Here is a 10022-nt window from a genome sequence, read left to right as displayed (position 1 = left end):
AGTTTTTTTTTTTAATACAATAAAAACCAGAAAACTCAAGTTAACACATATTTAAACAAGTATATACGGCCGTAAGTTCGGCCAGTCCGAAGCTTATGTACCCTCCACCATGGATTGCGTAGAAACTTCTACTGAAGACTGTCATCCACAATCGAATTACTTGGGTTGCGGTAACACTTGCCGATGGCAAATTATCTTAAAACTTCCTAACACCGTCTTCTAAACTAAAAAAGGCCGATTAAATACGTATATAATTAAGTTTGACAAAATTTTCTATAGAAATAAAATTTATGACAAAAGTTTCTATCGAAATAAAATTTTGACAAAATAATATATTGACAACATTTTCTATAGAAATTTGGAAAAAATTTTCTAACGAAATAAAATATTCTATACAAATAAAATTCAGACAAAATTTTCTATAGAAATAAAATTTTGGTAAAATTTTCTGTAGAAATAAAATTTTTACAAAATTTTCAATAGAATTAAAATTTTGACAACATTCTCTATAGAACTAAATTTTTGACAACATTTTTTATAAAAATAAAATTTTGCCAAAATTTTCTATAGAAATAAAATTTGACAAAATTTTCTATGGGAATAAAATTTTGATAAAATTTTCAATAGAAATAAAATTTGGTAGATTATTTTTGGATCGAGTGGCAACCATGATTATGAACCGATACGGACCAATTTTTGTGTGATTGGGGATCGGCTATATATAACTATAGACCGATATGGATCAATTTTGGCATGGTTATTAGCGGCCATATACTAATACCAAGTTCCAAATTTCAACCGGATGGGATGAATTTTGCTCCTCCAAGAGGCTCCGGAGGTCAAATCTGGGGATCGGTTTTTAAAGGGAAAACGCGTGTAAATCGGTGGAATCGTTTATTTAAAAAATCAAATTAAATTTCTTTTTCAAGTTCAATTAGTATAAAATTCAGGAAAAATATTCAGTTAGGCTTTCGCTTTTCCAAATCCGAATTGCCGGGCCTCACGCTTGACACCTGCCATCAGATTTTGTACAGCCACCTTGTCCACCTTCTTCGCCGCAGAAAGCCAGTTTGCCTTGAACTGCTGTCGTCCTTAGCAGTTTTTTGGTCTTCTTTAGGTTCCGCTTGACAATAGGCCAGTATTTCTCAATTGGGCGGAGCTCTGGCGTGTTGGGAGGGTTCTTGTCCTTGGGAACCACCTGCACGTTGTTGGCGGCGTACCACTCCATGGCCTTTTTACCGTAATGGCAAAATGCCAAATCCGTCCAAAACAGTACGGAACAACCGTGTTTCTTCAGGAAAGGCAGCAGACGTTTATTCAAACACTCTTTCACGTAAATTTCTTGGTTGACAGTCCCGGAAGCTATGAAAATGCTGCTTTTCAAGCCACAGGTACAGATGGCTTGCTAAACCAGATATTTCTTTGCGAACTTTGACAGTTTTATGTGCTTGAAAATATCTGCTACCTTTCCCCTTCCTTTTGCCGTATAAAACTCCTGTCCCAGAAGCTGCTTGTAGTCGGCTTTGACGTAGGTTTCGTCGTCCATTACCACGCAGTCAAACTTCGTCAGCATCGTCGTGTACAGCCTCCGGGATCGCGCTTTGGCCGTCGTATTTTGTTTATCATCGCGATTTGGAGTCACTACCTTCTTGTAAGTCGATAGTCCGGCTCGTTTTTTGGCTCGATGCACGGTTGTAGACGATACACCCATCTTATTTGCGGCATCTCGGAGAGAGAGGTTAGGGTTTCGCTTGAAACTACCGGCAACTCTCTTTGTCGTCTCAGCGGCTTCCGGTTTTCGATTTCCCCCCGATCCAGACGTCCTGGCTGTCGACAAACGTTCCCCAAACACTGTAATTACATTTGTAACGGATGATTTGGCAACTTTTAGCGATTTTGCCAGCTTTGCGTGCGAGTAGCTCGGATTTTCGCGATGCGCGAGCAAAATTTTGATACGCTGCTCTTCTTGCTTGGACGGCATTTTGACAACTGAAGGGTGAATTCCAAAATCAAAATAGGAGCAACATTCTACACACACACCTTCATAATGAGGGGTGTTCAGGTTTTTTAAATGCAAAATTGAAAGAAATACGTCAAGTTTATATTGACCAAATTTTGACCGTATCACCCTTTATGGGGGCTATTTATAATTATGGACCGATATGGACCAATTTTTGCATGGTTGTTAGAGACAATATACTTATACCGTGTACCAAATTTCAGCCGGATCGGATGAAATTTGCTTCTCTTAGAGGATCCGCAAACCAAATCTGGGGATAGGTTTATATGTGGCTATATATAATTATGGACCGATATGGACTAATTTTTGAATGGTTACTAGAGACCAATACTTACACCATGTACCAAATTTCAGCTAGATCGGATGAAATATGCTATTCTTAGAGGCTCCGCAAGTCAAATCTGGGGGTCCGTTTATATGGGGGCTGTACGTAAAAGTGGACCGATATGACGACGGACATGCTTAGATCGACTCAGAATTTCGCCACGACCCAGAATATATATACTTTATGGGGTCTTAGAGCAATATTTCGATGTGTTACAAATCCTATGGTGGAGGGTACAAAAATGAAATTTAGACCATTAGGTTAAAGTGGCAGTCCGATCTATTTCAGGCTCATTAAGATTATTCCGTCCATTGTGATCAATTATGCAATGATTTTCACTACACTCCTGAGTCCAATCGACAGTCGGCTGAGTGGACAGCGACCGGTGAACCGTCTCCGAAGCGTGGAAAGACTTAAACGTCCGCTGGCAAAGTAATGGCCTGTGTTTTTTGGGATGCGCATGGAATAATTTTTATCGATTATCTTGAGAAGGGAAAAACCGTCAACAGTGACTATTATATGGCGTTATTGGAGCGTTTGAAGGTCGAAATCGCGCCAAACGGCCCCATATGAAGAAGAAAAAAGTGTTGTTCCACCAAGACAACGCACCGTGCCACAAATCATTGAGAACGATGGCAAAAATTCATGAATTGGGCTTCGAATTGCTTCCCCACCCACCGTATTCTCCAGATCTGGCCCCCAGCGACTTTTTCTTGTTCTCAGACCTCAAAAGGACGCTCGCAGAAAAAAATTTGGCTGCAATGAAGAGGTGATCGCCGAAACTGAGGCCTATTTTGAGGCAAAACTACCAAAACGGTTTGAGGCTACCAAAACGGTATCAAAAAATTGGAAGGTCGTTATAATCGTTGTATCGCTCTTGAAGGGAACTATGTTGAATAATAAAAACGAATTTTGACAAAAAAAAAAATGTGTTTTTCTTTGTTAGGCCGGGGACTTATCAGCCAACCAGTTATATACTGACATCTCGTACCAAATTTCAACCGGATCGGATGAAATGTGCTCCTCCAAGGGGCTCCGCACGTCAAATCTGGAGATCAGTTTATATGGGGACTATATATAATTATGGATCAATATGGTCCAAGTTTTTCATGGATTTTAAGTTAAGAAAATTATTGAAACTTAAATAATAATTATCCCGCTAAACGCTTACTTAAATAAAAATATTTCCAATTTATATGTTAGTCTGATATCAATGCAAGCTGGTTTAATGTCCAAATCATTTAAACTACAAATTATTACAATATTTATTCGAGCTTATTGGACAGGAATATTAAGGGAATTAATACTATTAAGTAACTGACAAGAAAAGTCCAGATACCAATCTCGCAAGCAAGTTGGCCACTACACATTTCCATTATCTTTAAATGGTATAGTCATCATAAATGTCTCATGTACAATGAGATAGACAATATATTTGAATTTAACTTGTTACACATATGAATTCCCTCTAAATTATGGTGTACACTAAATGCTAAATTACTTTGTTAATCTTCTAGAAAAAAGTATGTGAGAAAATAAAAGCTAAAATCAATATTCTTTTAATCCTTTCATTTTAATTTCAACTGTCCATTTATGTTCTAACTGATTCTCATATAGGGGTTTGCTCTTTTATTTGTGCCCAGTCTTTCCTTGATGAGAAAAAGATGAGAGAGCGAGTAAATAAAGCAAGTGCGGTCACACTTGCAACGACAACAACTCCACACAAACACTCGAATTGGCAAAAACGGTTGGTGGAGACGAAGAAGCAACCTCTGTCTGACTCTACCTTGCCGCACTAAATGTCTATGGCTGTTGATGATGGTGGATGGATGTAAAACTTAAGATACGTTTCTGCGACGTCACTTTTGCAATATGCTCTTTGCGCTAAACATGTTGACTGGGTGGTTGGCGGCGCAGAAGCCACCACAACGACGACGACTACAAATGGCAAGCAGCATGCGGCGGTAAAAAAATCTGTTGTAAAATTTTCGTGAATAAACTTTTCAGTATGCAACTTCCAGCCAACAGTACAACAGAGACCAAGTGGTTGTTTGGGGGTCTCATTTTGAATAGCGTGTGTCGAGCGTCGATAAAACAACCGACGACGACGACAACAACGAGATTATCGAGTGAGTGTGCAAAGTGGTCAATAACAACACAAAGTACCAAACGCGCGCGTCATAAAGGTGAATTGAAATGTATATTTAAGGAGGAGGGGTGGGGTGATGGATGCTTTTGGCAAAGCTATAGTAGCGACACGGACCAAGGCAAACGCAAGAACACAATAACAGAGCGGCCGGAAAAGAACAGAATAAATAACCAAAATTTTGTTTTGACCAAACCAGAGATAGGGAGTGTGTGCGTGTAAGATAGAGTGCTCGCAAACAAAAAAAAATGGCTCAAATATAATGTGCGCCAATATGTGTGTTGAGTATAAAACAATTTCTCTGGGAGATAATGTAAAGCTTCTTACTCTCTTTCTCATAGCATGGTAGAAAAAAATCAAGAAAAAAAAAGGAAATAATAAATGAGAAACAGTGTAGATGTATGTTTATATTATTGTAGAGAGAATATATAGGAGAGAGAGTCATATTTGATTCCTCTGAGAGTACTACTCCCCGTTATATATGATGCTGTTTTTTGTTTGTTTTTCTCCCCCATTTTAAAATACGTTGTTAACATTGCCCCAATGTCTGTTGTAGACATAGCATGTGAGCGTGTATAGCGGCGCCACAGACATTGTTGAGGCAAACAAATGCGATGCAAAAACATGTGAATGTTGAATGAATGTTGGTTGTTGGGGGTAAATCTGGATGTTTGGGTTGGTTGGTGGTGCGCAGCACCAAAACTTTTCTGCTCTAGTTTGAAATTTGGCGTATAACGTTGCGCCAGGACTTCTTTTAACAATTGTTAGTGCTATTTATTTTATTAATGGTATTTAAAAAATAATTTTAATATAAGAGATAATATTGGACAATTTTTCAAATAATCAACATTAACATGTGTTAATTATAAGTGTCTCAAAGGTTGTAGATTACAAAGATTTTTGTGAGCTCTCTCTCCTACTTCATGGTAGATTCTCATCTCATCTCTCCCCTTTCATAAGCGAGAGTATTCGATTTGTTTTTACTGGAAGGAATTGAACCTGCAACATTGCCCACACACATATACACGCATACTCTCAGACAATTGGCTAAAGGCTATGGCTTTAACACAACTGCGACGAAGACTAAAATCGACGATGGCAGAGGCGGCGGTCATTTCGGGCGACGTTTAAAATATCCAACATCAACTATGACACCATCGTTGCCGTCGTCGTCGTTGTTGTCGTGGTGGAGGACTTTAACAACGAGACAAGACTGACTACGACACCAAAAGTGTATTAAAATTCTCTGGTATTGAAAAACGGCTATAATTGTGGGCCTGACGAAGACTGGATTTTTTGCGAGCTATTAAAATTGTGTTGTTGTTATTATTGCGAAACTCTCAAGTGTAAAGTTTTTTTTAAGAGTTTGTCAAAAAAAAAAATCTTGCAAAAATATTAAATAGAAATTCTTTCGGGTTTATTTATCATAATAATAACCTAAAACACCAATACATTTGCCATACGCTACAATAAATGGAATATCTCTCAGCAGTAGCAGCATCCACCTCAAAGCAAAAAATCCTCTTATTTTTTTAACAGAAGAAACGAATCCACAAAAATATCTCTCAAAATAACAACAACAAGCAATGGCTTTTTGTTTGCTGTTTTTTTTGAGTTTGGAAAAGATCTCATAAAAGTGTGAAAAAAATACGAAGGAACATTTTAATGCCAATAAAGGATACAAGTGCATCCTTACCAAAGAATAGTAACGAAGCAACCAAACCAACATCCACTGAATCTATAACAACAAAGAATTTTCTTAGAAAAACAAAAACGGAAAAATATTAAAAAATTGTAATAAAATATAAATGAAAAATGTATAAAATATTATAAGAATAAATAAACCAGAAATTTGGAGGGGTATATTAAAAAAAGAAAACAAAATATTTTTAATATAATAAAGAAAAAGTGTAAAAATGAAAATGTTTATAAAATTTTAATTTATAAAATATGTATTTTTATATTTATAATTTTTTCTCATAACTAAAGAAAATTGTCCCAAGGCGTAATACGAATAAACTAAAAAAAAACTTTGTTATTGTGTTAAAATTTTTGGTTTTAATTATTAAATTAGATTTACCGTCGCATCGTCGTGTCATTTAATTTAATGAAAACCCAAAAACCGCGGACGTGAGTGTTTTCAACCTACAGCAATGTGTGAATGTGATGCGTGAGTCGCAGTGCGTGTACATATATCAGCTCCGTCGTCGCCTATGACGTCGCTGCGGTTGGAGTTACCAATATTGTCCCAGCGTTTAGTTTTAATAAGCTTTTAGAGTGCCTTAATTTATATATTACTTCCTCTGCCTGTGGAGAAAAAACGCAACTAATTGGAAAAATATGTATAACATGACATGTAAAAATAATATCTGTTTATTTTTAAATTTGCTATTTTTTATTTTTTTAAAAAGGAAACTATAAATTAAAAGTAAAAATCAAACGAAATTATTAACATTGTCTATTTTTATATACGTAAGAAAACAAGAAACATTAAAAAGAATTTTTATTCAAAAGAGCCTAGAAACATAATGCCGTCGGCAAAAAAAGAAAGGTATTTACAATTGCCATTATTATGAATCTTCAATGCGGATATGATACAGCCTTTATGGATTAGCTGATAAAAAAAAAGAATGCAAAGGTAAGTCGATGCTTAAGATTTTACAATAATTGTTGTAATAAAAAATAAATAAATAATCACATGATACCCACTTGGGTCAAATGGTAAACTTGTTCGTCTTTCATACCCCCCCCCCAGTTTTGGACAAACAATAAAATAATTTTAGCAAACCTGATTATATGATATTATTGAGTTTCTTAAAATTGTTTTAAAGTTTACTTCACTTATTTTTCTTGCCATTCAGAGTTGGCTATAAGAAGTTTTCCTATCATTAAGTTAAATATGGAAAAGGATATCACTCATTGATATCAGTAAAGTCCAACAAGTTATATTACACCCAAAAAAAGTGAACCTACCAGAAAAAGAAAATTTTGATTAATTTTAGAAAATGTTAACTAAACTGTAGTTAAAACGCAGATATTAAGCGAATTTTACAAAAATATAAGTAAATATTTTTCGACAAATTCAATAAAATTAATTAGATATAATTTTTTTTTCACTTTCTGAAGAAAATTTTCAAGTTTGATGGTAAAACTTGGAGTTCAAAATTACACGAATGCCTTTAACACCATACGAAGTTCATAACGGACGCATTACTGGTAAAATTTACAAATTTTAAGAAATTCTGAATTATTTTGTTGAAGTGAGGCATTCCATGTACGTCTCAATAATTATATGAACTAAATGTGGGTAAATCTAGATATTGAGTATGGAAACATTTTATATAAATAGATTTGCTGCAAGTAGAGGATGCTGATGAGGAATGTGGTAATTCCGAAACAGCTGTACATCCAACCATCTTGCAGTCTATAGGGCTTTGCCCAAATAAATTTGACAAGCATACTTTTCCTCTGTTGGTTAAGCTACACTTGTAGTTTAGTCAATGCATGGCTTTAAGCTGAGATCAAAACAACAACAATAGATTAATTTAAAAATTATAATTAGTTTAAGAAAGCTTAAAATAAGTAAAATAAAATGTTATTAATATAAATTTAATTTTCTTACTTTATAAATAAATTGATTTGAATGAAATAAAAAGATAGAAAAGAAATCATTTAAAATTACAATAAAATAAAAAAGCTTTTTGTAAAATAAGACAGATAATAAATAATAAATTGTCGAGGGAAACATGAAATAAAAGGAAACGCTGGAGCACTAATATATTAAAATGTGGAGTGAAAAATTGAAATAAAAGGAAACGCGGGAGCACTAATATATTAAAATTCCGATATATTGTTCCCTATCCCTGACCTTTATCTAATGCCACGTGTCCAATCGATTGCCTTTCTTCGATAATCAGTTCAAACTCCATCTTCATTTCCAATATAACACCGAAGTATTTAGAGTAGTTACCAATGAACATGTCATTTATATCATTTCATTTAGTACAGGCATATTCTCTAAGTCAGGTAGAGATTCCCTTAATGCCATCCCAGCAAAAAATACTTCAGCAGTAAAAGGTTAGTTGCGCTTTTTGGTATACAATAATGTAGGCAGTGCATCCACACTGCATGAATCGGTGGCAATAACGTAAACGAGTAATCAAACAAGTTTATAATCATTCGTTTACGTTATTGCACCAATTCATGCAGTATGAAAAGTAGTGCTGTTTTCCTTCACGCTAACAATGCTATACTCAAAATTATATTTCTATTAAAATAAGCAATTATATCAGCGCTATGTAGAAGCTGCTCTAAATCGGGACATCGCCCACAAAAATCAGCGCTAACATAATTCGGTTGTTTTGTAAGCAGTTGGTACTGCTTCTCTCCCTTACAATCCTGCTGAAAAGTGCTCCATTTTTTGCTGGGATGCTACATCTAATGCGTTTAGACATATTGACCAATGAGTCAGTTGACACCATGGTCTGACAAACGAACGCTGCGAGTCTTACAGCAATAAACGATGCATCAAGTACAAGGTAATCAGCATTAATACAATAAAAACCGCGAGAAATATTATTCAGAATAGAATCCTATTTTGGAAGAAATCGGTTCAGTTTTCGATATAGCTCCCATATACATCTTTCGCCCGATATCTACTATTATGGCTCCAGAAGCCAAAATTTCAGCCTGATTCGCTTTAAATTTTGCTCAAGGAGTGCCCTTGACAGAGTCGTAAAGTGTGGCGAATTTGGTTGAAATCCGTTCAGATTTAGATATAGCTCCGATATATATCCTTCGCCCGATTTACAATCACATAACCACAGAGGCCAAAGTTTTACTCTGATTTAGGTGAAACTATGCATAGGGAGTAGCTTTAACGTTCTCGATATAGGTGCTAATTTTGGTTGAAATCGATAGAATTTACTCTCATAATTTGAAATCCTATTAACGTGAAATTTTACACAGGGAGTAGAATTAACATTGTAGCTATGCGTGCCAAATTTGGTTGAAATCGGTTCAGATTTAGATATAGCTCCCATATATAGATTTCGCCCGATTTACACGCATATGACCACAGAGGCCAATTTTTAACTCCGATTTAGTTGGAATTTTACACAGGGAGTATAATTAGCATTGTAGCTATGCGTGCCAAATTTGGTTGAAATCGGTTCAGATTTGGATATATCTTCCATATATAGCTTTCGCCCGATTTACACTCATATGACCACAGAGGCCAATTTTTAACTCCGATTTAGTTGAAATTTTGCACAGGGAGTAGAATTAGCATTGTAGCTATGCGTGCCAAATTTGGTTGAAATCGGTTCAGATTTCTATATATCTCCCATATATAGCTTTCGCCTGATTTACACTCATATGACCACAGAGGCCAATTTTTAACTCCGATTTAGTTGAAATTTTACACAGGGAGTAGAATTAGCATTGTGGCTATGCGTGCCAAATTTGGTTAAAATCGGTTCAGATTTAGCTCCCATATATATATTTTTCTGATTTCGACGAAAATGGTCAAA

General features: G+C 35.5%; 1 protein-coding gene across 2 annotated transcripts in view; it reads left to right on the top strand.

The window, feature by feature from the left end:
- The first annotated feature begins 6923 nt into the window (after positions 1 to 6923).
- The window catches only part of salr (spalt-related), a 113855-nt gene continuing 110756 nt past the window's right edge, over positions 6924 to 10022 (top strand). For both annotated transcript variants that reach the window (XM_075296196.1, XM_075296193.1), the window contains exon 1: positions 6924 to 7129. The gene's annotated coding sequence lies outside the window, so the exon portion shown is untranslated. The remainder of the gene's footprint in view (positions 7130 to 10022) is intronic.

This window comes from Haematobia irritans, chromosome 2 (assembly GCF_050003625.1).
Source record: "Haematobia irritans isolate KBUSLIRL chromosome 2, ASM5000362v1, whole genome shotgun sequence".
In the NCBI taxonomy this organism is placed as follows: Eukaryota; Metazoa; Arthropoda; class Insecta; order Diptera; family Muscidae; genus Haematobia; species Haematobia irritans.
Note: the sequence above shows the minus strand (reverse complement) of the source record. Positions and strands in the feature narration are given on the sequence as shown.